At 43.6% G+C, this 25,705-nt stretch overlaps 2 pseudogenes; both read left to right on the top strand.

Annotated features, from left to right (window-relative positions):
* The first annotated feature begins 1,275 nt into the window (after positions 1-1,275).
* On the top strand, positions 1,276-1,393 carry LOC126191832 (5S ribosomal RNA; annotated as a pseudogene).
* Positions 1,394-22,708: 21,315 nt separating this feature from the next.
* On the top strand, positions 22,709-22,825 carry LOC126191927 (5S ribosomal RNA; annotated as a pseudogene).
* The last annotated feature ends 2,880 nt before the right edge of the window (positions 22,826-25,705 follow it).

Raw genomic sequence — 25,705 nt, forward strand, 5'->3', positions numbered from 1 at the left:
TGACTGTAAGTTGTACGGTTGCAGTTATTGTTCATGTACGACTCTCAAAACCGACTCAGAGCTTGTGGAACGCGCTGACTATTAGAAGTAGGACATTTACCAGATGCGTGTAACACATTGCCTTCCATATCACATTTTCTAGCATACATAACACAACCGGTACATTTCATTCTAACACGGAATGCCCCTGTTTCTAGTAGACGTCCATATACAGAAGAAAAAGTACTGTGCCGGTGGTACGGGAAGTGCTCAGCATAGCGTCTTCGTATGAATGACATGTATTCGCAATTGCGAATACGAACAACCATCAGCAGTATAAGGGAATAACGACAATGAAAGCTTGTGCCGGACCAGGACCCGAACCCGCATTTCCCGCTTTACACGAGCGGTCGCATTAATCGCTTTGCTAACCGTGCACGCCTCACGGCTAGATGCGTACTTCCACGTGTCATCGTTTTCGCTTCCCAACATGTAGTCGTACGCACATTACGTAATTCATGCACAGGGGAAGACATTTTTAATTGAAAGTCGCTGCCTGGTAACGGTGGACATCCATACATGCAACTCTGCATCGCGGCGTTCTTCTTAATAGCAAAGGCACTGCAGTATAGTACTTATAAAAGGATGTTGAATATTACGTAGTATTATAAGGTTAGAGATGAGGAGATTCTGCACATGAAATGAGAACAAAGCGATGTGGAAAACATTCACAAGAAGAAGAGACAGGTTGACAGGACATGCATTAAGATATGAAGGAATAGCTTCCATTGTACTAGAGAGAGCCGTAGGGGATAGAAACAATAGTGGGCTCTAGATGTAGGAAGATATACAATTTATAGTTGAGGATATAGGGTGCAAGCTCTGCTCTGGGATGAAGATAGCGGAATAGGAAAGATAGTTGTGGCGGGCCGCATCAAATTATTGTGAAGACTGATGAAAATCTTAAATCGGTTTAGTATCCGTATTACTGTTCTAAACTCGAATGTATGTTTGAATCCCAAAGTGCTTCATTCGCCAGCGTCCTATTCCAAGTGGATCTCCTCCATACTTTTAACTGACTTGCGTAGGCAGTTGTATAGGGGCCTACAACTGAACCTAGGCTGCAAACCAGGCCCAATTGGAAATTTTTCTCATTAACAATGTCGGAGGAGAAACTAGAGACAAATGACAAGTTAAAATCCTATACGGGCATGGAACTTGAGACCTTAGCAAGCACAGTCCGTCAGTTTACCACTGAGCCACTGCACCATACTGCATTTAATTATCTGTGCCCTTTCCAACGGCCTTACCGCTGCGGTAACACCAGTTCCCGTCAGATCACCGAAGCTAAGCGACGTCGGGCTGGGCTAGCACTTGGATGGGTAACCATCCGGTGTGCCGAGCGCTGTTGACAAGCGGGGTGCACTCCGCCCTTGTGAGGCAAACTGAGGAGTTACTTGATTGAGAAGGGGCAGCTCCGATCTCATAAACTGAAGCACGGCCAGGAGCACCGTGTTTTGACCAAATACCCGTCCATATGGGCATCCAGTGACGCCTGTGGGCTGAGGATGTCACGGCGACAGGTCGGTACCGTTGGGTCTTCTAAGGCTTGTCCGGATGGAGTTTAGTTTTCAAACGCTGCAGCTCTTGATTTATGCAAAGCCACTGAAGGTTATGTTTCATAAATGCGTGTACGAACCACGGTGATTGAGTAATAACACATCATCTTTGTTGTATACAAATATCTGTGCGCAACTAAAATAGAGACATATATCTTTCGTCTACATGACGGCCTAACACTTCATGCAACTGGCTGCACGATCCACAGAAAATTCTGCATAGGTATCCTGATCTACCCCTGATCAACCACCACTTACAATCCGCGGCGGAGGTGGAGCAGGGATGAGTCCATGGCACGCTAAAAGGAATACGATTCTTAATAAACGAATTGTCCATATTAGTCTGCCCTTTTTCAAATATTTGTCAGTGATGTGCTGAAACAACCTGTTCTTTAACTAGCTGTCATTTTTTTTGTCTGGAGTCATCTGAGAGTATCCTTCACACCGACTAGGATAAGCTAATATTGAGCTGTGCAATTACTGTCAAAGCACATTTACGGTACTGACACATATGTGTTTAGTTCCTTCTCCATTTAAAATAAAAATGCTGGAAATTCTACGTCGTCGTCATTCCACAAGAACTGTCATACACTGCAGGAGAAGGAAATGAAACGCCCTAAGAACAAAGAGACTAAGAAACTGGTACACCTGCCTAACGTCGTAAGGGTCCCCGCGAGCAGGCAGAAGTGCCGAAACACGACGTGGTATGGACTGAAGTAATGTCTGAGATAGTTCTTGAGGGAACTGACACCATGAATTCTGCTGGGCTGTCTATAAATCCGTGAGAGTATGATGGGGTGAAGATATCTTCTGAACAACACTTTGGAAGGCATCCCTGATATGCTCAATAATGTTCATGTTTGAGGAGTCTGGTGGCCAGCGGATGTGTTTTAACTCAGAAGAGTGTTCCTGGAGCCACACTGTCGTAATTCTGGACTTGTGCGTTGTCGCATATTCCTGTTGGAATTGCCGAAATCCGTCGGAATGCACAATGGGCATGAATGGATGCAGGTGATCAGATAGGATGGTTATGTACATGTCACTTGTCATAGTCGTATCTAGAATGTCAGTGGTCCCATATCACTCCAACTGCACACAACTCACACAATTACAAGGCCTCCACCATCTTGAACAGTCTCCTGATGACATGCAGGGTCCATGGATTTATGATGTTATCTCCATACCCGTACACGTCCATCCGCTCGATACAATTTCATACAGACTCGTCCGACCAGGCAACATATTTTCAGTCACCAGGGGTCGAATGTCGGTGTTGACGGGCCCAGGCGAGGTTTAAAGCTTTGTATCGTGCAGTTATCACGTGTACAGGACTAGGCCTTTGGCTCCAAAAGCCCATATCGATGATGTTTCGTTGAATGGTTCGCACGCTAACGTCTTGTTGATGGCTCAGTATTAAAATCTGCAGCAAGTTGCGGAAGGGTTGCACTTCTTTGACGTTGAACGATTCTCTTCAGTCGTCGTTGGTACCGTTCTTGCAGGATATTTTTCCGACCGCAGTGATGTCTTGTACTGATGTGTTACCGGACTGGTTATATTCACGATAAACTCGTAAAATGGTGTACGGGAAAATCAGAACTTCGTCGCTACCTCGGAAATTCTGTGTCCCATCGCTCGTGCACCAACTATAACACAACGTTCAAACTCACTTAAATCTTTATAACCTGCGATTGTAGCAGCAGTAACCGATCTAACAACTGTGCCAGACACTTGTTGTCTTATATAGGCAATGCCGACCGCAGCACCGTGTTCTGTCTGTTTACATATCTCTGTATGCCTATACCAGTTTCTTTGGCTTCAGTGTTTTAACAAGTGATACAGGTCACCATTTTAGGAGAACCTGATTACAAATGCAGAACAAATGAGGCAGATACGTCACGGTAATGGATGCCCAGACACCTACATCAGTACGCAGTGTAGCCCCTGCCCCCCTGTCGCAAAACAGGTGTGTAAACTAGCATGTGATGGTTTATAAAGCTGTCTAATGGCTTTCTGCGATAGATTTTCCCAAGCATCTTCTTCTGTTTCTTGCAATTCGGCAATGATTCTTACAGGCCTTCGAGAACGAGAAAGCTCCCTCTTCATCATGTTCCACACGTGGAATTGGTGAGCGATCTGGTGATCTTGTTGGTACTACGAATAGCACATTGCGTCGCAGATGCTCATTTTCGATGTACATTGTCCTGTTGAAAGAGCACGTAATCTTGCTGTCGAAGTAATGGCAGTAGCAGGGGGATAACAAAGTGTACAACGTAGCATGGATTGTTAATTTACCCTGCAGAAACAACAAGCGTCACCAGTGCCATAAATGATGACCCTACGACACTCTATGAAGCCTGGAATGGGATTTGTCCGCCGTGGGCGAATGCAGTCTGGAGTAAACAGTTCTCATGTCATCGCTGCTCACGTGTACATCCATCACTCGCACATAGGCAGAACCTGATCTCATCACTGAAGACGTCAGAACTCCATTCCACTCCCCAGGCTCTTTCACGACGGTCAGAGTGGCGTTTGTTGGTAGAGTCATCGTGTCAGTGGTACCCTGGCCAGAGGGACCCATGATTTGAATCCTGCTACAAACAGACGGTTCCAAATGGTCCCTAATGGCACAGCAGATGCAATATGTGCCCGGATTTTGTCCCTAAATAACGTTCGGTCAACCTACGCTGTTCGCACAATATGTCGATCTTGATGTGCTCTGTACCACACGGATCCCCGAAAGCTGGTCTATCGATGTTGGAACTATCCACAGATCACTGCTGAAACCATCGATGCACCACCGACATTCTGTGCCCAACTAGTACTGCAGTTCCTCAATACACCCGTCCAGTTTCTCTCATGTCCAAAATGCGAAACCGTTAAAATGGCTAAATATTTTCAACAAGACTATGCAATCATCGGTGGGGCATGATTGCAAGCACTGTTACTTTCTGCAAAGTCGGAACCGTAGGAACGGTGGTGGTGAGTTGAGTGACGTGCACATTGTTTCAGAAACATCAGTTTTCTAAAATGATGTTGAAAAAAAAAAAGAAAGAATCCACTTCCAGAGGGTGAGGCCCAGTCCCACTCACAAACACATACAGTATATCCACCCTGTTGTTCAGACAGTAGCAACACTATTAATAACAAAATTTCGATATGAGTCGATCTAAAGAAACCGCTGACCAAGATCCAGCTTCAGTTAGTAAGAACTGGCACTGAAGGGGCCACCCAAAATTACTGTGTAAAATACAATCGTTTAAAAACAAGAAGTTTAGCAGATAGAATTCAAAGCTCAACGCTAGTCAAGCTCCAACTTCAATTAACAGTAAAGTGGCAGTGAAGGTGCCCACCATAAAATTCTTAAGTAAATTTTCGATTATTTAATAACAACCTATGGGCTACTGACTAGTATGGCGCGGAGTCATCTCGTACGTACAATCGTGAAACATTGTAGCTTTTCATACAACCTCGTTAGGTTAAACATTGTTCATTTGTAAATTATAGATTGCAGCGATCAGTTGTCCTTTTTAAATTTTATTGTGCAGACCTAGATTTCGGCCAGAAGGTAGCCATTCTCAATGCACTATTATTTTCGCTCAATGCATCTAATACCTGTTGGTCGGGCTTCGTCCACAGTTCACATGCATTGAGTGAAAACAATAGTGCATTGAGAATGGCTACCTTCTGGCCGAAATCTAGATCGGCACAATAAAATTTAAAAAGGGCGACTGATCGCTGCAATGTATAATTTACAAGTCAATATAACAGCCACTGAGTGCAACAGCTTTCTCATTGTTCATTTGTTTATTGAAATGACTTCCTTCGTGCGTCGTAATATTGTCTTATGAAGTGTTGATGACAACAGGCTTCTCCAAGCACCTGTAATGGAAAAGTGGCCTTTATTAGTAAATATTTATTGAACAAAATCTTTTGCTTTTTTGCCAGAATGGCTGTACGTTCCCTACGTAGGTGCGCTGAAATAGACGTCATTCTGTTCCTAGCCGCTGTCCCTCACCCAAGCGTCTAGTGGCAGCCCAAGATGATCCAGTGTTTACTGCAGCTGGCGTGAGAACTGAAATCTTACCCCATGCTAATGCTTTCTGCAGTACTACTTGAGCTCATTGAATAGTACTGATATCTGCAGATGCGACATAAAGTAAATTTTGAAAGCAAGGGAAATAAACTGTGGTTCGAAAATGGGTATCTTACAAGCTGCGGCGCCAAGGGATGTCGCCAAACCTTGAAATGAGCCACCCTGAAAACAAGCGACAAGCAGTTTCCACCACACATTGTAAAGTGTGTTGGGTTCCCCCAAGTTGTTCCTAATTTTATGATGATTGTCACTGGCCAGCTAGCGGAAATACATTTTATAGGCTTTCACACTGAAATAAAAATTAGTCTTACAACTTATTATGATTACTGCATTTTCATTTTCTTCAAGGAGCGCTTGCAAACGAATGTCATCGTACTGTCGTTGCTCTTAGACTGATGCCTTTAAGCTTTTGAAAAATACACATCGTGTATGGATGCGAGATCGCCCACCGCTTCGAATCACGATTTGTCCTCTCGATATTTTTCGGTTCCCTTGGTGTATAATTTGGACAAAGTATCTTTTTGACATCAGAGTTTTGCGCGAGGGTGTTCAGACCACATCAAATCGGAGTTAAAACTCGAGCTTTCGAAGACCATCCACCACCTTCTTCATCGGAGGACGACTACCAGGAGTGAAGTCTGCTTCCTATATAGTGGCGACCAAGCTTGTCAATGGTGGGGGATGGCGGTGACGTCACACAAAGAGCGAGATACGCATGCGCGAATGCAGAAAGTCGGCAATGTGACCATATGTAGTACATTAAATTCAAAATACAATGCAGATCAACTTCCATCTTCAGTTAACCTCAAACTGGTGCTGAAAATCCCAGTCAAAATTTCTAATGTAAAAGTTCAGTTACGAAGGCAAGCATCAATTTTTCGAAATACAATTGCTTCTTTAATTCCAGTTTGAACGAACTCAGTTAATACAAAACAGAAGATGCGCGCCGTAACTGGTACTATAACTTTAGTTTCTATGGGCCACTCCAGTTTCTTAATCCCAGTACAAGATCTGATCTTAGCTTACATTCAGTTACTGCTGTTACACAAGGAACGAGGTGCGACCAACGGCTGCCACACATGAACAAAATGCAGATAATCTTGGGATACAAGAAGTCGAATCTCGCATTGGCCCTTTTACTCAAAAAACAGCCGGAACATCTGTTTCAACTCGACAGCCGTTGCCTGCCTCCCCACAGGCCACAAGTCTTCGTTAGCTGGTCACATTAGACCTCACCACCATTCTTTAATGCCTCTTCTTAAAACGGGACTAACCCAACAGACACATTTAGGCGACCCCCGGCAACGCCGATGACATACACCTCCTGGCTGCTCCACCAGACTGTCTTCTCTCGATCTTCGTCTCCGAAGGGATGTTTTCAAGTCGCTGGCCACCCGCGGAGCCCGCACCAATCGAAACTGCTTCAAGTCGCGTGCCGGCCGCTTTGGACGAGCGATTCTAGGCACTTTAGTTCGGAACCGCGCTGCTCAAAAAATTTTCAAATGGCTCTGAGCACTATGGGACATAACTTCTAAGGTCATCAGTCGCCTAGAACTTAGAACTACTTAAACCTAACGAACTTAAGGACATCACACACAACCATGCCCGAGGCAGGATTCGAACCTGCGACCGGAGCGGTCGCGCGGTACCGCGCTGCTGCTACGGTCGCAGGTTCGAATCCTGCCTCGGGCATAGGTGTGTGTGATGTCCTTAGGTTGGTTAGGTTTAAGTAGTTCTAAGTCTAGGGGACTGATGACCTCAGATGTTAAGTCCCATAGTGCTTAAAGCCATTTGAATCTTTTTTTTTTTTTTAAGTCGCGTCACGCCACAAGCTGGTACGGCGGTCCTGGCATTAATTACAGTCTCGCGCTCTTCATCCACGGCGAGCAGCCGCGGGAATTTTGAGCTATCCACACGAGTTGTGACGAGTTGTACCGTCGCAGATCCAGAGTGCACGGACAGGCCTCCTGAGCGTCATCTTACCTCCGTTGAACGCGACACATAAATCATCAACTACAATTCGGCAGTATCCACATGCTTTTTTCGGCAGTAGATTTCTCCCGCATGCACGACTTTTGGCGCGTACGCCACAAACGAACGTCACTTGGAATTTTTGATTTGCTGTGTAGATCCATTCTCTTTGATCTCCGCCGCCACTCAGGCGTGACTATATCTCGCTCGTTCCCGGCACACTCATCGGAGCGAGGAAGTGTTGGGGCAGGGGAAGGCGACCGGTACATTCAAAGCGTAGCGACCCAATGGCTGTGGCACTTTGCAGCAATGTTTACACGCTATTCACACTGAGTCTCGGAAGTATGTTTTACTTCCTCAGTAACAGTATCCTAGATTAAGCTTTCATGTTACTCGTGTGTATCGTACAATGCTAAGAAACAGTTCCTCTGTGGCATATTACTACGTTACAAATAGTTCCTGACTCAGCAGTTAGCGTTAACCGAAGTTCCTTGCCAATCAGGTGTGTTTTACCTACAAGCGCGCGCGCACGCACACACACACACACACACACACACACACACACACACACACATACAGTGAGTCATCTAGGATATGCCATACATCGTGATGCCGCTTTCAATAAGGTACAGCGATGATGTAAAACAGAGATGTATTCTTTTGCCGAAGAGGTAACGACGGACGTAAAGAAAAGGTTCAAGAGTGGAAAAAAATTCATGATGAAAGGGTATCAAGGATAAGATTCGCTGATGACATACATATTCTCTTTGACAGTGAAGAAGGGTTAGAAGATCTACTGAATGGAATGAACAGTCTAATGAGTACAGAATATGGACAGAGAGTAAATCGAAGAAGGACGAAAGTAATGAGAAGTAGCAGAAAAAAGGACGGAGAGAAACTTAACATCGGGATTGGAAATCACGAAGTTGATGATGTTAAGGAATGCTGCTGCGTAGCAAAATAACCTATGATGGACGAAGCAAGGACATCAAAGTCAGATTAACAATGGACGAAAAGTGCATTTCTGGACAGGAGAAGTCTGTTAGTACCAAAGTCAGCCCTTAATCTGAGGAAGACATTTTTGAGAATGCACGTTTAGAGCACAGTGTTGTGTGATAGTGAAACATGGACTGTGTGATAAATGGAAAAGAAGAGAATCGAAGCATTTGAGAAGTCATGCTAAAGAAGAAATTTGAAAATTGGGTGAAGTGATATGGTAAGGAATGAGAAAGTTTTCTGGAGAATTGTCGAGGAAAGGAGTATACAGAAAACTAACAAACTGAAGGGGCAGCATGTTAAGACGTCTGTTAAGGCATCAGGGAACTATTTCCGCGGCTCTAGAGGGAGCTGTAGACGGTAAAAACTGTAGAGCAAGACAGAGCCCGTAACACATCCAGGTAATAACTGAGGACGTAGGTTGCAAACGCTGCTCTGTGATGAAGACGTTAGCAGAGTACAGGAATTCGTGGCGGGCCGCATCAAACCATTCAGAACACCGATGAGCCAAAATGTAAAAAAAATTTAAAAAAAAGAAAATAGCGAAGAATGTGAACAATTTTACGAAGCATGCAAGTAATTTTTACTGTTTTAGCTGCCGAATTCTGACTTCAACATTTTGAATGGCGCCATAAACAGTACTTCTTTCTGTATCACGGGGAACACCATTCGAGGTGACTCACAGGCGCGTGCACAACATTGCGCTGCGGATCTCTAGACCGCTGCAGGTCTTGAGCGAGCTGGTCCCTTGCTGGCCTCCCAGCCCGCCGCAATGTCATAAGAGACTTGCGCGTGAAACGCTCAAAAATCCTCGAAGAGGACAATTTTGAAGTTAAGTTAGTGTTTACATTGACGATATCACAAACTGAATCAAATTATTACCAAATACGAAATGAAAAGATTGCCAGATAAAACGTAAATGATGGTACCTCAAGGATTAGAACACATAACAGCCAATATTTTTGTAGGTGGACAAACAACTGAACAAGTAAGAGAGTTTAAATATTTAGGATGCAGTTTTGTATTTCCAAAGTCAGATGATATAGAGCTGAAATTGGCGAGATTCAGCCATTTTTGTGGAGTGTACGTACATTAAAACATAACGTATATAAAAGAAACATTAATTAAACTCTACAATGTAATAGCGTTACCTTTGCTGCTGTATGGTTGCGAATGTAGGGCTGTAACAGCTGATCAATTAGGACTAATCGAATCATCAGAGATGAAGTCCACCGTTTTGCAGCGAGATAATTTATTGCTGGACCGTAGAAGATATACCGATGTTATGCAAGAGTTAAATGTTATTTTACCCAAGCTGGATCTTGTGAACTACGTGGCCGTTAAAGACGGTTGATGAGTGACGCAATCAGCCACAAACACTTTTTTAAATGGTTTATTTTAGTGCCGTGATTCGTTTTGGGATACCATTCCCATCTTTAGATACCTAATATTTTTAGTTACTCGGATGTTTTGACCAACGTCATGTCATATGCTCCCACAGTGCAGAAGAATGTTTTGCGTATTCAGCGCCGCTTTATAAGTTCTTTCATTGATGAAAACACGCTAAAGTGCTTGCATTTATTTATACATATGATACAAAATTGTAATATTCATTTATTTAAGTTCTGGCAGCTGGCGATTTGTTTTGTTGTGGTCCAAGTAGTTTTTCTGGTCGATGTTGTTAAATTCCACAGATTGTAAATAAATTACTGTTCAGAAATTCACAGTATTTGTGCTGTGTGGAATTTAACAATGTATGCATCGAAATTTTTCGTAAAATTTTTGGGAAAACAGCGATCTTTTAATCTATATAAAATCAGTGAGAAAATTTTTTAGATCGCGATGCTTATTTTGGTAAAATGACTGGCCATTTTCATACAGCATCACGAACTGAAGTTGACGATGCGTAGAACAGTCAGATGACTTCAGTCACTGAAACTGCAGTTTCAGTGACTTCAGTCACTGAAACTGCAGTTTCAGCGAATGAGGTCAACTGGCTGTTCTACGCTTCGTCAACTTCAGCTGATGGTGTTGTCTGAAGATGGCCTAATCCTAGGCCGAAACAGGTCATTTCAAAAAAATAGCCATCGCGATGAACACTGGTTTTTCACTGATTTCATTTAGATACATCGATCTGGAAAACCACTTGGACCACAGTATTGAACCTATTACAAATATAATTCAAAAGTACAGATTGAACTCGACAGACCATGTCCAACGATTGTCTAATGACAGAATAACTACTGCGGCAGTACAATGTAACCCAACTGACAAGAGAAACATTGAATGTCCCTTAAACAAATGTTGTGAAAAATTCTGGAGCGGAACAGGCAAATAGGGCTAATCCTTGAGGACGATGATGATGAAGTTTTCTGACCGTATTCAATACCCTGAAGTTAGGCCGGCTTATCTCGACTGTGCGTGTGGCTGTGTGGTGGAATACTCACCTGCCACGTAGGGCTTTTTGATTCGATTCCCAGCTGATGCAAGGTTTTGAACAAAGGTGCATGTTCTGCTATCAGTTCCGTGAAGGTTAAAATACGTAAACGTGAAACAAAATTAGTAGCGCTCGAGACTGGTTCAAATGGCACTGAGCACTATGGGACTTAACATCTGAGGTCATCAGTCCCCTAGAACTTAGAACTACTTAAACCTAACTAACCTAAGGACACCACACACATCCATGCCCGAGGCAGAATTCGAACCTGCGACCGTAGCAGTCGCGCGGTTCCGTACTGAAGCGCCTAGAACCGCTCGGCCACCGCGGCTGACTCGATACTGGTAGTCACTGGTTTGAGTAATCTTTCGGTACATTATTTTGTACATTGATTTTATTTCGAATACTTACATCAAATAATTATTAAATCCATCAAACGTATGCTAACTGACAGATATCTAATTGCTTTTTTATGAAATATGCACGATATATTATGTCTCATTACATAACACTCACAAAAATGTGAAACTTCCTGGCAGATTAAAACTGTGTGCCCGACCGAGACTCGACCTCGGGACCTTTGCCTTTCGCGGGCAAGTGCTCTACCATCAGAGCTACCGAAGCACGACTCACGCCCGGTACTCACAGCTTTACTTCTGCCAGTATCTCGTCTCCTACCTTCCAAATTTACAGAAGCTCTCCTGCGAACCTTGCAGAACTAGCACTCCTGAAAGAAAGGATACTGCGGAGACATGGCTTAGCCACAGCCTGGAGGATGTTTCCAGAATGAGATTTTCACTCTGCAGTGGAGTGTGCGCTGTTATGAAACTTCCTGGCAGATTAAAACTATGTGCCCGACCGAGACTCGAACTCGGGACTTTTGCCTTTCGCGGGCAAGTGCTCTACCGGGCGTGAGTCGTGCTTCGGTAGCTCTGATGGTAGAGCACTTGCCCGCGAAAGGCAAAGGTCCCGAGTTCGAGTCTCGGTCGGGCACACAGTTTTAATCTGCCAGGAAGTTTCATATCAGCTCACACTCCGCTGCAGGATGAAAATCTCATTCTGGTCACAAAAATGTAGTTTTCATTGCAAATATATATTCTTAATTACTAATTTTTATGAAAGGACTTTTAAATGAAAAAAGGATATTTCTAAATAATTTAGTTTCCATCCCTGTGTATTTTACCCTACATGGAAATGATCATAGAACATGTACCTTTGTTTAAAATTAGGCACGGCTGGGTATCAAACCTGTGCCAAGCACGTGACCAGCAAGCATTTAGTGCGCAGCTACTGAACCTGCGGAGAAAAACTGACGTTCTTTTAAGGTATTTTAGGTGGACGGAATACTAGAAAGTCGATTCTCTTGAGAATTTCTGACAGTGCGCGGAACTTTTTCTGACTGATAATTGAGTTCAGAACTTCACGTACCATGAATATAAAAAATATATATAAAAATTCTATTGACATTTGGTCTCCTTGTCAGTCAGCCCTTACAGCACAGTGCTGGCCCGGGCAGCCAGTTCAGCCAATGCCACCTTAAATACTTCAGTATTACCACAAATGTTTCTGGTTGTATTGGTGTGGGGCAGAATAATATTCCCAGTACTACGTATAAACCTGTATGCATGACTTGAAATGAAAAACAACAATGATGCAAAAATTAATACATCAGGATCAAATTTGTGTCTTTTAGGAACGGAAAAGCTCAGTTGAAGCTGACTTTTTATAAACTTAACGGGAGTTTTAGTTATGCCATCACACTCTAAATTGCACAGCAACTCAACAGTAATATCAGGTAGGTGACTTTCTTCTTGAGTATGTATCAAACCTTCTGCAAATGTTATAAATTTCTCTATATCAAAAATAGTACTTGCAGCTTTTGCAATTTTTTTGGAGGAGACTTCTTGGCCCTTGAGAAAAACGCTTACGCTCAGATTTGAATTAATAACTATGTACAGAACATCGTTTGATGTTTTCTTAATATCAAAATAAACAAATAAATATATGAATTCTTAACTGCTGTAGTGCACTTTTCAGTACACTTCACCCACTCAAGTTTATTCGTTAGTTCTTCAAAAGAGCTGAAATTTAACTTCTTATTGTATTGTATTCCTCCAGCGACTTAACACTGGATTCTATTGCTGATTTCAGTGCAGCAGCCTCACGTTTTTGCCACTTTTCACATGGAGATTCCCTGTTGGATGGCATTGTCTTGGATAAGTAGGATGGGTAGTTAGGAAATTTGCACGGTACAGCAGTTTTTCTGAGTTTTGGGTTGCTTAGAGGTGAAGTTACTGTGACTCCCGTCTTCCAATCTACTGCCCTCGTTTCCCTTAATAGATTGCCTTCGAAAACGTGTAGGTGACATACCTACGAATAGATGAAAGATATACGGTATTGACATTCTAAAACTTTTGCTACGAAACTTCATTAAACAGCTAGGTAGTTTCGTCATACTATCAGTGCTTAAAATGAAAGATACTTACCACAGAATGCTTGCTAGGAATAAAATTATCGCTTTTGATTGCAGATAACCATTTTCCACGCATTTTTTCACCTGAATGGAATTTATAAATACGTGCACTTTGTTCTTATCGTTGTAGTAACCGACACAGCCAGGAACACAACACTTGTTGACCATTCTATTGACTAAAGCTGAGCTGTTAAAGACACCTTAGGCCTCAGGAACCACTACAGTGATTTCCAACAACATTTCAATCCAATTCAGTAGCACAGATAAACCAAGGCCGTTAACAGTTTGAAACAATAAGCTCCTTTGGCGGGAAGGCAAATTCACAATCATGTAGAGTCGTTTCCAAACTATCTACTGTCGTGACTCTGGCTAGATCCACCTAACCGACATAGGTGGCGTTGCTGAGCGTAGCCGGTAGACCGTGACGTCACAGCATGATCCTGTGAGTTGGGAGGCCTTGTCTTTTAGGTGGCGTTGGTTCAGCCCGGACGGCCTGTATCTCAGATCGCGTAAGACGAGACGCGATCTGACCACGTGCGTCTCGAGTCCGCAACGCTCGTTTCGAGTGCTACGTCTGCAGCGCTCATCTCATCTAAGTCTTGAAGGTTAATGATGTTTCACGTAATCTATCCAAGTGTGCAGAATAAACTAAAGTTGAAAGCGCTATTTTGCCGCATCATCAGCAGTCGCATTTAGTTTTACATTTCCGTACAAGAGGTTTAACGAAACGTAGCTAAGAATCTGTACACAACAAAAATGGCGGAAGCACAAATGCAAGTATGTCCGACATCCTGTGGAAATATCGGAAGAGCGAATAAGGACAGGGGCTGCGGATAGGTGGCGCTCGATGGGAGTGTGAGTCGGCCGTGAAGCGAGACGAGATACAGTCCGTACAAGTGCGATAACACTGTGTCCCGGATGCAGCTGTGGCTACCGCCCCGGCCAGTAAGCAGGAGATCCTAGGTCCGGATCCCGGTCCGGTACACATTTTCACTCGTCGCTGCCGATTCCGCATAATGTCCCAATGCTACTAACAGAAGTGATTCCTCCCCAAACCTTTCTTCAATTCTCCACCTTCATTTTATATATCATGATCAACAAATGCGGATTCTGCGTGGTGTCCGTTCTTTCGGATGTGTCCGAAAGAACATACAGCACACATTCACATTGGATTTGGCATGCTTAGTTTAAGGGGTGACGAGATATCTTGCCGAAGTTAGAATTATATATTAATACCTTCAGCTGATGACGGGCGTTGATATATATCAACGGGGACAGGTGAAAATGTGTGCCCCAACCGGGACTCGAACCTGGATCTCCAGCTTCCATGGCAGACGCTCTTTCCAGCTGAACTACCGAAGGCACAGAGGATAGTGAAACTGCAGGGACTATCTCCCGCACGCCTCCCGTGAGATCCACATTCTCACCTTGTATGTCCACACACTACATTCGTAGTGTTCCACCCCAACACACTCATTACTCGTGTAAGACATTCTTACCAAGTCCCATAAGAGTTAGGGCAATATGGGTGCATCCGCACAGAAGAAGAAGGTCATGGCTGTTATTGCCTGTCGCCACCCTGTTAGACATCCCCCCCCCCCCGCATCCAGGCGATATATTCGCGTGAAAGTGAGAAAAGTTTTCGAAATGTTTCTCAATCATGTAACTGAGGTGGGGCTTTGGCAGCAGCCCAAAATTCATCCAGTGGGATGTGAGATTCCGCCTAGAAAGAATACCCAGGTTGTCCTTCATCGTTAATTCGATGGGCAGATACGATCTGGGACTGGGACACCTCCCCATACTTGAAGTGGTGCTTCAGCACACATGGTCAACCAGGCTGGTAGCTCGAGAATTTCTATTAAAGCGGAATAATTTGAGTCACGGGCGAAATATTGATTCTCATGGTTAATCAACGCTTTTTAGTTCAAAGCAAGTTGCAAAACGAAAAGTGAAGTAGTATTATTTAACAGACTATCTATTAATGTTTGATTCCCCTTAGAGTTAAAATAGTGAATGGTGAATGAAGCTAATTTTGATCTATTCATAGAGTAATAAGCAATCAGGGACCACAGAAAAACTCTATCGTCACCGCGGAAAAGCAAGTGAAATGAATAATAATTTATACAGAACAGCTCTGCCGTTTTGGCCTCAGACCGCTGTGTCATCTTCAGCCAATGGCGTCATTTGCCAATATTAGAAGGTGGGGGGAGGACGTGGGGTCAGAACACTATTCACTGGTCGTTCTCGTCTTTGCCGATATTGGTGCCGCTACTTCTCATTCTACACTCCTGGAAATGGAAAAAAGAACACATTGACACCGGTGTGTCAGACCCACCATACTTGCTCCGGACACTGCGAGAGGGCTGTACAAGCAATGATCACACGCACGGCACAGCGGACACACCAGGAACCGCGGTGTTGGCCGTCGAACGGCGCTAGCTGCGCAGCATTTGTGCACCGCCGCCGTCAGTGTCAGCCAGTTTGCCGTGGCATACGGAGCTCCATCGCAGTCTTTAACACTGGTAGCATGCCGCGACAGCGTGGACGTGAACCGTATGTGCAGTTGACGGACTTTGAGCGAGGGCGTATAGTGGGCATGCGGGAGGCCGGGTGGACGTACCGCCGAATTGCTCAACACGTGGGGCGTGAGGTCTCCACAGTACATCGATGTTGTCGCCAGTGGTCGGCGGAAGGTGCACGTGCCCGTCGACCTGGGACCGGACCACAGCGACGCACGGATGCACGCCAAGACCGTAGGATCCTACGCAGTGCCGTAGGGGACCGCACCGCCACTTCCCAGCAAATTAGGGACACTGTTGCTCCTGGGGTATCGGCGAGGACCATTCGCAACCGTCTCCATGAAGCTGGGCTACGGTCCCGCACACCGTTAGGCCGTCTTCCGCTCACGCCCCAACATCGTGCAGCCCGCCTCCAGTGGTGTCGCGACAGGCGTGAATGGAGGGACGAATGGAGACGTGTCGTCTTCAGCGATGAGAGTCGCTTCTGCCTTGGTGCCAATGATGGTCGTATGCGTGTTTGGCGCCGTGCAGGTGAGCGCCACAATCAGGACTGCATACGACCGAGGCACACAGGGCCAACACCCGGCATCATGGTGTGGGGAGCGATCACCTACACTGGCCGTACACCACTGGTGATCGTCGAGGGGACACTGAATAGTGCACGCTACATCCAAACCGTCATCGAACCCATCGTTCTACCATTCCTAGACCGGCAAGGGAACTTGCTGTTCCAACAGGACAATGCACGTCCGCATGTATCCCGTGCCACCCAACGTGCTGTAGAAGGTGTAGGTCAACTACCCTGGCCAGCAAGATCTCCGGATCTGTCCCCCATTGAGCATCTTTGTGACTGGATGAAGCGTCGTCTCACGCGGTCTGCACGTCCAGCACGAACGCTGGTCCAACTGAGGCGCCAGGTGGAAATGGCATGGCAAGCCGTTCCACAGGACTACATCCAGGATCTCTACGATCGTCTCCATGGGAGAATAGCAGCCTGCATTGCTGCGAAAGGTGGATATACACTGTACTAGTGCCGACATTGTGCATGCTCTGTTGCCTGTGTCTATGTGCCTGTGGTTCTGTCAGTGTGATCATGTGATGTATCTGACCCCAGGAATGTGTCAATAAAGTTTCCCCTTCCTGGGACAATGAATTCACGGTGTTCTTATTTCAATTTCCAGGAGTGTAGTTCTAATACTTACAGTAAATATAAAGTAGAAGTAATTTTTATGCGTTTTAAAGCTTACGCGCAACCAGCGGAAAACATTGTTACCTTTTCTGACAAAAAGACAATGAAACTGGTACTTCTTAACAATTCAGAGAAATCTGCATGTAAGCTTGAGTCATGTAAAATGTTTTGTTGAAAAAGTTTCTATAATAACATGCACAATGTGTTTATTTTTTTGAGTTTTGCGAAACAATTAAGGACTATATAGAGAGTGTCAAGAGGAATGGTGAGCATTCAAGGATGTGACAAGAACCATCATTCGAAGCAATATGGTCTAGTCAACATAGGCTCTAAAGTGCCTATCCTAAAAGCTAAGAGCACTTCATTTTCGAAAATGTAGAACAAATCTCTTCTAGTGCAAGCACGTTCACTTCCATATTTTGACTTGTGGTAGTATGGACCAAAACAAGAAAAAAATGACCAGTAAATATGACCTCCAAAGCGCATACCGTTATATCTATGAGCATTTCTTGAACTACGTTGGCGGAAAAATAACCTCATCTACTGAACTAGTGCTCATAGCTTTTAAGGCATGCATTTTAGGGCGTATATTTACTAGAATATTTTGCTTCTAATTTCCTGTCATATCCATGAATAATGACAGTTCTCCATGGACACTCGGTATTAGTGCAATGGCCATATTAGCCAGAGCCATTTCATTTTTGATATCGGTGGGACAAGACGAGCGCTGATATGTGATGTTTCATAGTCACCATCAAAAAGTTTGAAACATTTAGGGCGGCAAATCTAGGGACTTGTAGAATTTCTGTATGAGTTTTTGAATTGAGAGAACTTTTCAACACTCGTGTTCATGGACTTAAACTCCAAACTGCAGAGTCTTCTTCAAAGACTTCGGGAAGTACAGCATCGACTTGGAATGGTTACCGTCAATAGAGCTTTTGAACATTGAACAGTAACGTGATGGCCAGTGCATTCTTGATCGAGGTCATGAATCAGTCTATCGTTGCCCTCACAGTATTAAGCAAAGTTTGAATATTTACTACCGAACAGTACTCAGGTTGTGTTAAGGATGTTAGTCATTTCATCAATCATAATCCTCTCTCCAAATAATCAGGAAGTTAACACATCAATAACATGGTAATGCGACAGGTTTTTGACCGTTCTCTAGAGACATACGAAGCCAACCAACTTTAAATGTCAGTTAAGAAAATAGTTAAGACCTTTTATAGCCGGCCGATGTGGCCGTGCGGTTCTAGGCGCTACAGTCTGGAACCGCTCGACCGCTACGGTCGCAGGCTGGAATCCTGCCTCGGGCATGGCTGTGTGTGTTGTCTTTAGGTTAGTTAGGTTTAAGTAGTTCTAAGTTATAGGGGACTGATGACCTCAGATGTTATGTCCCATAGTGCTCAGAGCCATTTGATTTGAACCTTTTATACAAGAAGAGTGAAACTTGTAAATTATCTTGTACGAATATCAAATTACTTACATTAGACGTATGGCTTGAATCTGGCGTAGAGGAGTCTCCGTAATATAGAAGGAATTCATAGATGGACATTTCAGTTAAATGCAATACAGTTTAATGAGTTAACATTATACGAAAGACTACTTTATTAAGAATTCTGCGAAGATACTTTTCATTGGAATTGAAGGAGTTGCGCAACAGAAAGTTCTTTAGTTGAGCCTCAAACTCCACGACACTATCGAAATGGCACTGAACATGCTTTGGCAGGTTTTGGGATGCAAATGTATCGATGTACCTGTCTCCTTTCGGTACTAATGTAGAGCAACTGACCTCATCTGCCAATTTACACACTACATCATAACGCGTAAACTTGCTAATGAATTCATCAGTTTACCCTTCCCACAAACAAGTTCATTTCCGAAGAGAGTTCGTGTGTTGCACGATTTTGAAAATACACGTGGCCTAGACGGACAATAAAATCTGTCGTACAACCATTGTTTAAGGATCTTGTCTGAAAATACGACAAGTCACAATGTGTTAATGCTATGTTCACGCTTTCCGTATTTTTTTGAAAAGAGATGAATTTCGGTTATGTCAGAAAACACTGTGATGCAAATGCAAAAATACCAAACTTCTAAAAGGGCTCTGCTGGATCTTGCAGAACGAACACCAGATATAATTGGTTACGTAAGCCTTTAGTGGAAGGAAATATGGAGTATCAAGCGATTATTGCATTTTTAAATCTTCCATAACAGTAATCATCCGTATTGCACACGCGACTAAACGAGCCGCTTCATTAAAACTAGGCAGTGAAGTTCCCAGTAAAGGCTGTGATCTATATGTAGTCCTAAAACTTAGTTGCATACTTTGCAGGATTTCCAACGGAATCGTTTCCGATACATGCAGACTTTAGTGTGCAGCTATTAACCGAACTCTAGCAAAGAGCACAGGACGTTATAGTCCTAATAAAAGGTAAACAGTCACGCTAGAGTCTATTGGATCCCAGAACTTTCCACGCTCAGGCAAAGAATAAGATGAAGAAGGAGAGGTTATCAAAATTCTCTAAGGAAAGCAGAGCGCAATGCTAGGCTCCCTGAATACAGGGCAATTAAGGTACGCTTTAAAACATTGCTCCAGGGAACTAAAGGAATACACTAGGAGAAATTTCTATGAAGGCAATTTCAGCTTGATATGTTGGGAAGACCATTTAAATTACTAACTATAAAGGTTAAGGGGCCTATTTTCATGTCCACAATTCGTAAAGAGGGTGGTTCAGTGACTAATGGATGGAGGGAGTAAGCAGAATATCTGCTACCTGTCTTGCTTCCTGATAACAACACATACACTGATCTGAACTACACGCACAGCTTAGAAGTAAACTAGATAACGAATACGACAATCCCATTTTGGCGATATCGTTCGCTCAAGAAGAAGTTGCTGTCGCAATTTCCAAACTGGAGAGGCACAGAGTCCGAATGGCGTCCACCCTGAGGTCGTGCGGTTGGTAGGTTCAATGATAGTGCCATATTTGACAGCAGTACTAAACGAGGCGTTTGCCAATAGGTAGGAGTCCCGTGATACGGAAAACACCTAGAGCAGTAGTGATTAAAAACAGAAAGGATGGAGTTACGGCATTACGGAAAAGCCATAGACCTATTTGCTTATTAAAAGTCTTGGTCAAATTTCAGGAACGTCTGCTCTGTGATCGATTGCAGGCGCACAGGGAGCTCTTGTGTTTAAAACAATTTCAATACGAATTCAGAAAAGGAAAGTCTACAGATCTACATCTACATTTACGTGATTACTCTGCTATTCACAACAAAGCGCCTGGCCGAGCGTTCAGTGAACCATCTCCATGTTGTCTCTCTACCGTTCCACTATCTAACGGCACGCGGGAAAAAAGGAGCAGTTAAATTTTTCTGAGCGACCCCTGATTTCTATTTTTTTTTATCGTGATGATCATTTCTCCCTATGTAGGCGGGTGCCAACAGAGTGTCTTCGCAATCGGAGAAGAAAACTGGTGATTGAAATTTCATGACAAGATCCCGTCACGTAAATGTAGATGTAGATCTATAGACTTTCCTTTTCTGAATTCGTATTGAAATTGGTTTAAACACAAGAGCTCCCTGTGCGCCTGCAATCGATCACAGAGCAGACGTTCCTGAAATTTGACCAAGACTTTTAATAAGCAAATAGGTCTATGGCTTTTCCGTGATGCCGTATCTCTATCCTTTGTTTTCATGATTGCCACTCCAGTTCACGTATCATGCCTGTGACACTATCTCCCCTATTTCGCGATGATACAAAACGAGCTGCCCTTCTTTGCACTTTTTTTATGTCATCTGTCAGTCTCACCTGATAAGGATCCCACACCGCACAGCAATACCCCAGAATAGGGCGGACAAGCGTAGTGTAAGCAGTCTCTTTAGTAGACAGTGTTCTGCCAATGAATCGCGTCTTTGGTTTGTTCTACCCACAATATTATCTATGTGATCGTTTCAATTTAGGTTATTTGTAATTGTAATCCCTAAGTATTTAGTTGAATTTACAGCCTTCAGATTTGTGTGACTTATCGCGTAATTGAAATTTAGCTGATTTCTTTTAGTACTCAGGTGAATAACTTCACACTTTTCTTTATTCAGGGTCAATTGCCAGTTTTCACAACATACAAATATCTTATCTAAATCATTTTGCAAGTCGTGTTAATCATCTGATGACTTTAGAAGACGGTAAGTGACAGCATCATCTGCAAACAGTCTAAGACGGATACTCAGTTTGTGTCCTATGTCGTTAATATAGGTCAGGAACAATAGTGAGCCTATAACACTTCCTTGGGGAACGCCGGATATTACTTCTATTTTAGTCGATGACTTTCCGTCTGTTACTACGAACTGTGGCCTTTCTGACAGGAAATCCCGAATCCAGTCGCACAACTGAGACGATACTCCGTAGGCACACAGTTTGGTTAGAAGACGCTTGTGAGGAACGGTGTCGAAAGCCTTCTGGGAATTTAAAAACATGGAATCAATTTGACATTCCCTGTCGATAACACTTCTTACTTCATGAGTATAAACAGCTAGTTGTGTTTCCCAAGAACGATATTTTCTGAAACCGTGCTGACTATGTGCCAATAAATCGTTTTCTTCGAGGCACTTCATAACGTTCTAATACAGTATTTGTTCCAAAACACTTCTGCAAATCGACGTTAGTGATATGGGCCTGTAATTCAGTTATAAATATAGTAAACCGGGGGTCTACAAAATATCATGTCATGAATGCGAAAGAAGCTATATCGGGCAGACAGGTGGGACCTTTGGTGTAAGGTTTAAAGAACACAGGTATCCCAGTAATAAGACATACATACATACAAGGATTACATATGCAAGAGGGGGGTCATAATATTGGTAACATCGACGAACAGCTTCAAATTCTACACGTAGTTACAAAAAGTAAACGATTAGACATTTTAGAACAACTGGAGATTTATGTTACGAGACGCAGAGAACTTGACAAACTCCTCAATGAACAGAATGAATTTGCAATAGACGCATACTTCAACATTTACGACGATCTGTCCACCTGAGCGAATCGTTTTTACTACATACGTGCTTCAGCTAAGGATGGAGCCTTACGGCGGTCGAGTATTGCACTGCTAGTGCTGGCCGCAGCAGATGTCAACAACCTTTAAAGCGGTGGAGCGTGCCAGCCAACTGCAGAAAATTTGTCATATTTTAGATTGTTGAAAAATAGAGACTGTCTTATAGAGGACGCGCGCATCTAGCACAAAGAGAGGGAACAAAATCTAACAAATTTTTATATTTATATAAGACCGGTGTTTTATATTTTATAGCTAGTTTTACAACACATGAACCTGTGTTCAGTGTAAGCCGCCTTTAGGTATGAACTATACGTATGTATTTCGCATAAATTCAGTTAGATTAATAATAAGACTGGTTAAATATTGCTCTTAGGCAACGGCCTTGCCACAGTGGATACACCGGTTCCCGTGCGATCACCGAAGTTAAGCACTGTCGGGTGTGGCCGGCACTTGGATGGGTGACCATCCTGCCGCCATGCGCTGTTGCCATTTTTCGGGGTGCACTCAGCCTCGTGATGCCAATTGAGGAGCTACTCGACCGATTAGTAGCGGCTCCGGTCAATGAAAACCGTCTTAACGACCGGGAGAGCGGTGTGCTGACCCCATGCCCCTCCTATCCGCATCCTCGCCTGAGGATGATACGGCGGTCGGATGGTCCCGATGGGTCGCTTGCGGCCTGTAGACGGAGTTAAAAAAAAAAAATATTGCTCTTATATTTAGGTTTTAATACAAATTTTCTTTTGTATTGTTATAGAATCTCAAGATGGTCATTGTATGGCCGAAATTGGTTATAAGCGTGTCATAAGAATGTGATTGCGTCTATAAATAAACAAAAAAATTTTACGAAACAATCACTCACTCTATTGACATAATGTCGTTTTTTTCCAGAATCCTACTTTCATTTGACATTATATGTCAATACACAGAATTGTCGAATATGGACAAGGGAAAATACACACGCAAATCAACCAGCACCACTTCATCCTGAATAGGTCACCTTGTGGTGCGGTTTTACGGCATCATTTATCACAGGGCCCTATTTTTTCGAAGAGCCAGGTTCTTCAGGTCGTGTTACCTGTACCGTCACTGGTAAGCGCTTTGCGTATCCTTTGCGCAACCACGTCATTCTAGCTGTCCAACAGCGTCGATGTGTAGATCATGTTTAAGCAAGATGGCGCTCCTCCGCGCACTAGAGATCCAGTTAAGTAGTTGCTGAAGTGCCATTTTGGGAATGCTAGAATTATCAGCCGCCATTTCCCTACAGCCTGGTCGTCTCGATCAGTTGATCTTAATCTGTGTGACTTTTGGCTGTGGGGATATCTGAAAGGTGTTGTGTTCAGTGTTCCGACTGAAAACTTAGCTGTATTGAAGGCACGCAATGCGCCACACATTCTGAACGTGATCCCGGAAACACCTCATCAGCTGTGGAACATGTTGTTTCTCGATTTCAACTTGTCGCAGAAAACGGTGGACAGCATATTGAACATGTTTTGATCCAGTCATACGGAAATTAATAATCCGATTTGATTTCGATTGATGCTATTTAAGTGGTTTTTGGCCTCAGGCTGTTAAAAACCGATTTTTTTCCAGACGATGTGATACGACCTTGCCGTGGTGGATGAGCTTATCACATCTGTACGCCCATGCAAAATGAGTAGTGCAGTTTGTTTAGCGTCAAAAGTACACCTTAGGCATTGTTGTATGATTCATTTGCCTATTTTGTAACTATTCTGCCATACATTTTCTCCCTTCTCCGATAATATTGCGCTGCAATTTGACGTCATTATGACCAGTAGTGTTAATTCTATAGCGTTTTGAAAGTTTAGCTTTCTCGCTACCCGCGCACGGGGTCCCGGGTTCGATTCCAGGCGGGGTCATGGATTTTTCTCTGCCTCGAGATGACTGGTGTTGTGTGTCTTTCATCATCATTGACTCGCAAGTCGCCGAAGAGGCGTCAGCTAAAAAGGACTTGCAATTCTCGGCGGCCGAACACCCCGCATGGGGTCTCCCGGCCAACAATGCTGTACGATCATTTCATTTCAAGAAAAATACAATAAAAAGAAAAGAAAGAACGCTAGCGACACCCACACGGGTATACGGAGACTCAAGCATTGCCGAGGCACCCGCATACCAGTGACGATGATGTAGAATAGTGTAACAACAATAGATTTAGAAGTAGGTATAGTGTAGTTAGTCGGAAAACCTCGAGTTTTAGCGAGGCTGCAGTAACATATCCAGTAACGTAAGATGGAAGTTGTTGACTTGGAACGTAATTCGTTTTATTTTATGATTTTTTATTTTTTAAAAATCATTCTTATTTTTCAAATGTTCTGTTTTATTTCTACATTAATATTACCAACGGTTGCTGTTAAAATGGTTTACTACTGTGTACAAAATATAAAACATTATACGTCATCATGATTAACGAGTATGTACGACCTGTTTAGTTTCCAGATGACGGGTCTAAAATTCGAAGCAATAAACTGAACTTCGCTTAACTCAATTGAATTTCATTTGTTTAAGAAGGCCGTATTTTCAGCTTGTGGAGCTCGATGAGAAATATTGAGGTGTATGTCCTAAGTATTGTCAAACTCTGGTGATAATCGGTGTTGACAGCTTGAATTACTTCGTTAGCCGCCCTTACACTTACAGGATTCTTATTACTTTTATTGTCCCTATACCGCTATTATTTGCATATAGACGGACAAACTATGTCCCTTCTTAAGCTGCAAGTGGAAGATCACTTACATAAATCAAAAACAACAGAGTTACCAAATTACCAAAGTGTAAAAAAAATTGTTAAGGCTTTCGTGACCACTTGTTGACAAATTGCCTATTGGCTTCTGTCTCGGGTTCTTCGGCCGACGGTCATCTAATGATTTTTCTGACGTTTCGCCAGCACGAGTGGCTGGCATTGTCAAAGCTTTACCCTCCATTGCCGGTGGTGAACAGAAGCCCTACCACCTCGGCTGTATGGATTACCCAAGATCCATAAGAACAAAGTTCCACTGAGACCGATAGTTAGCGCTCCTGGATCACCGACATATAAACTGGCAGAACACTTGGCCTCTCTGCTCCAGCTACACGCACCAAACGACATCTTGGTCAGCTTTGATGTTGTTTCGTTATTTACGAAAGTGCCACTCAGTGACGCTCTGGAGCACATCGGTTCCATTTTCCCGCAGGACATCAGAAAGCTCTTCCATGCGAACAGTTGGAAGGTGTCGCCATGGGTAGTCCTCTCAGTCCAGTGGTGGCCAACTTCTTCATGGAACAATTCGAAGCACACGCACTGGACTCGGCGACTTGCAAACCTAAGATGTGGTACAGGTACGTCGATGATACTTTCGTGGTGTGGAGCCATGGTGA

Source organism: Schistocerca nitens, chromosome 6 (genome assembly GCF_023898315.1).
Source record: "Schistocerca nitens isolate TAMUIC-IGC-003100 chromosome 6, iqSchNite1.1, whole genome shotgun sequence".
Classification (NCBI taxonomy): Eukaryota; Metazoa; Arthropoda; class Insecta; order Orthoptera; family Acrididae; genus Schistocerca; species Schistocerca nitens.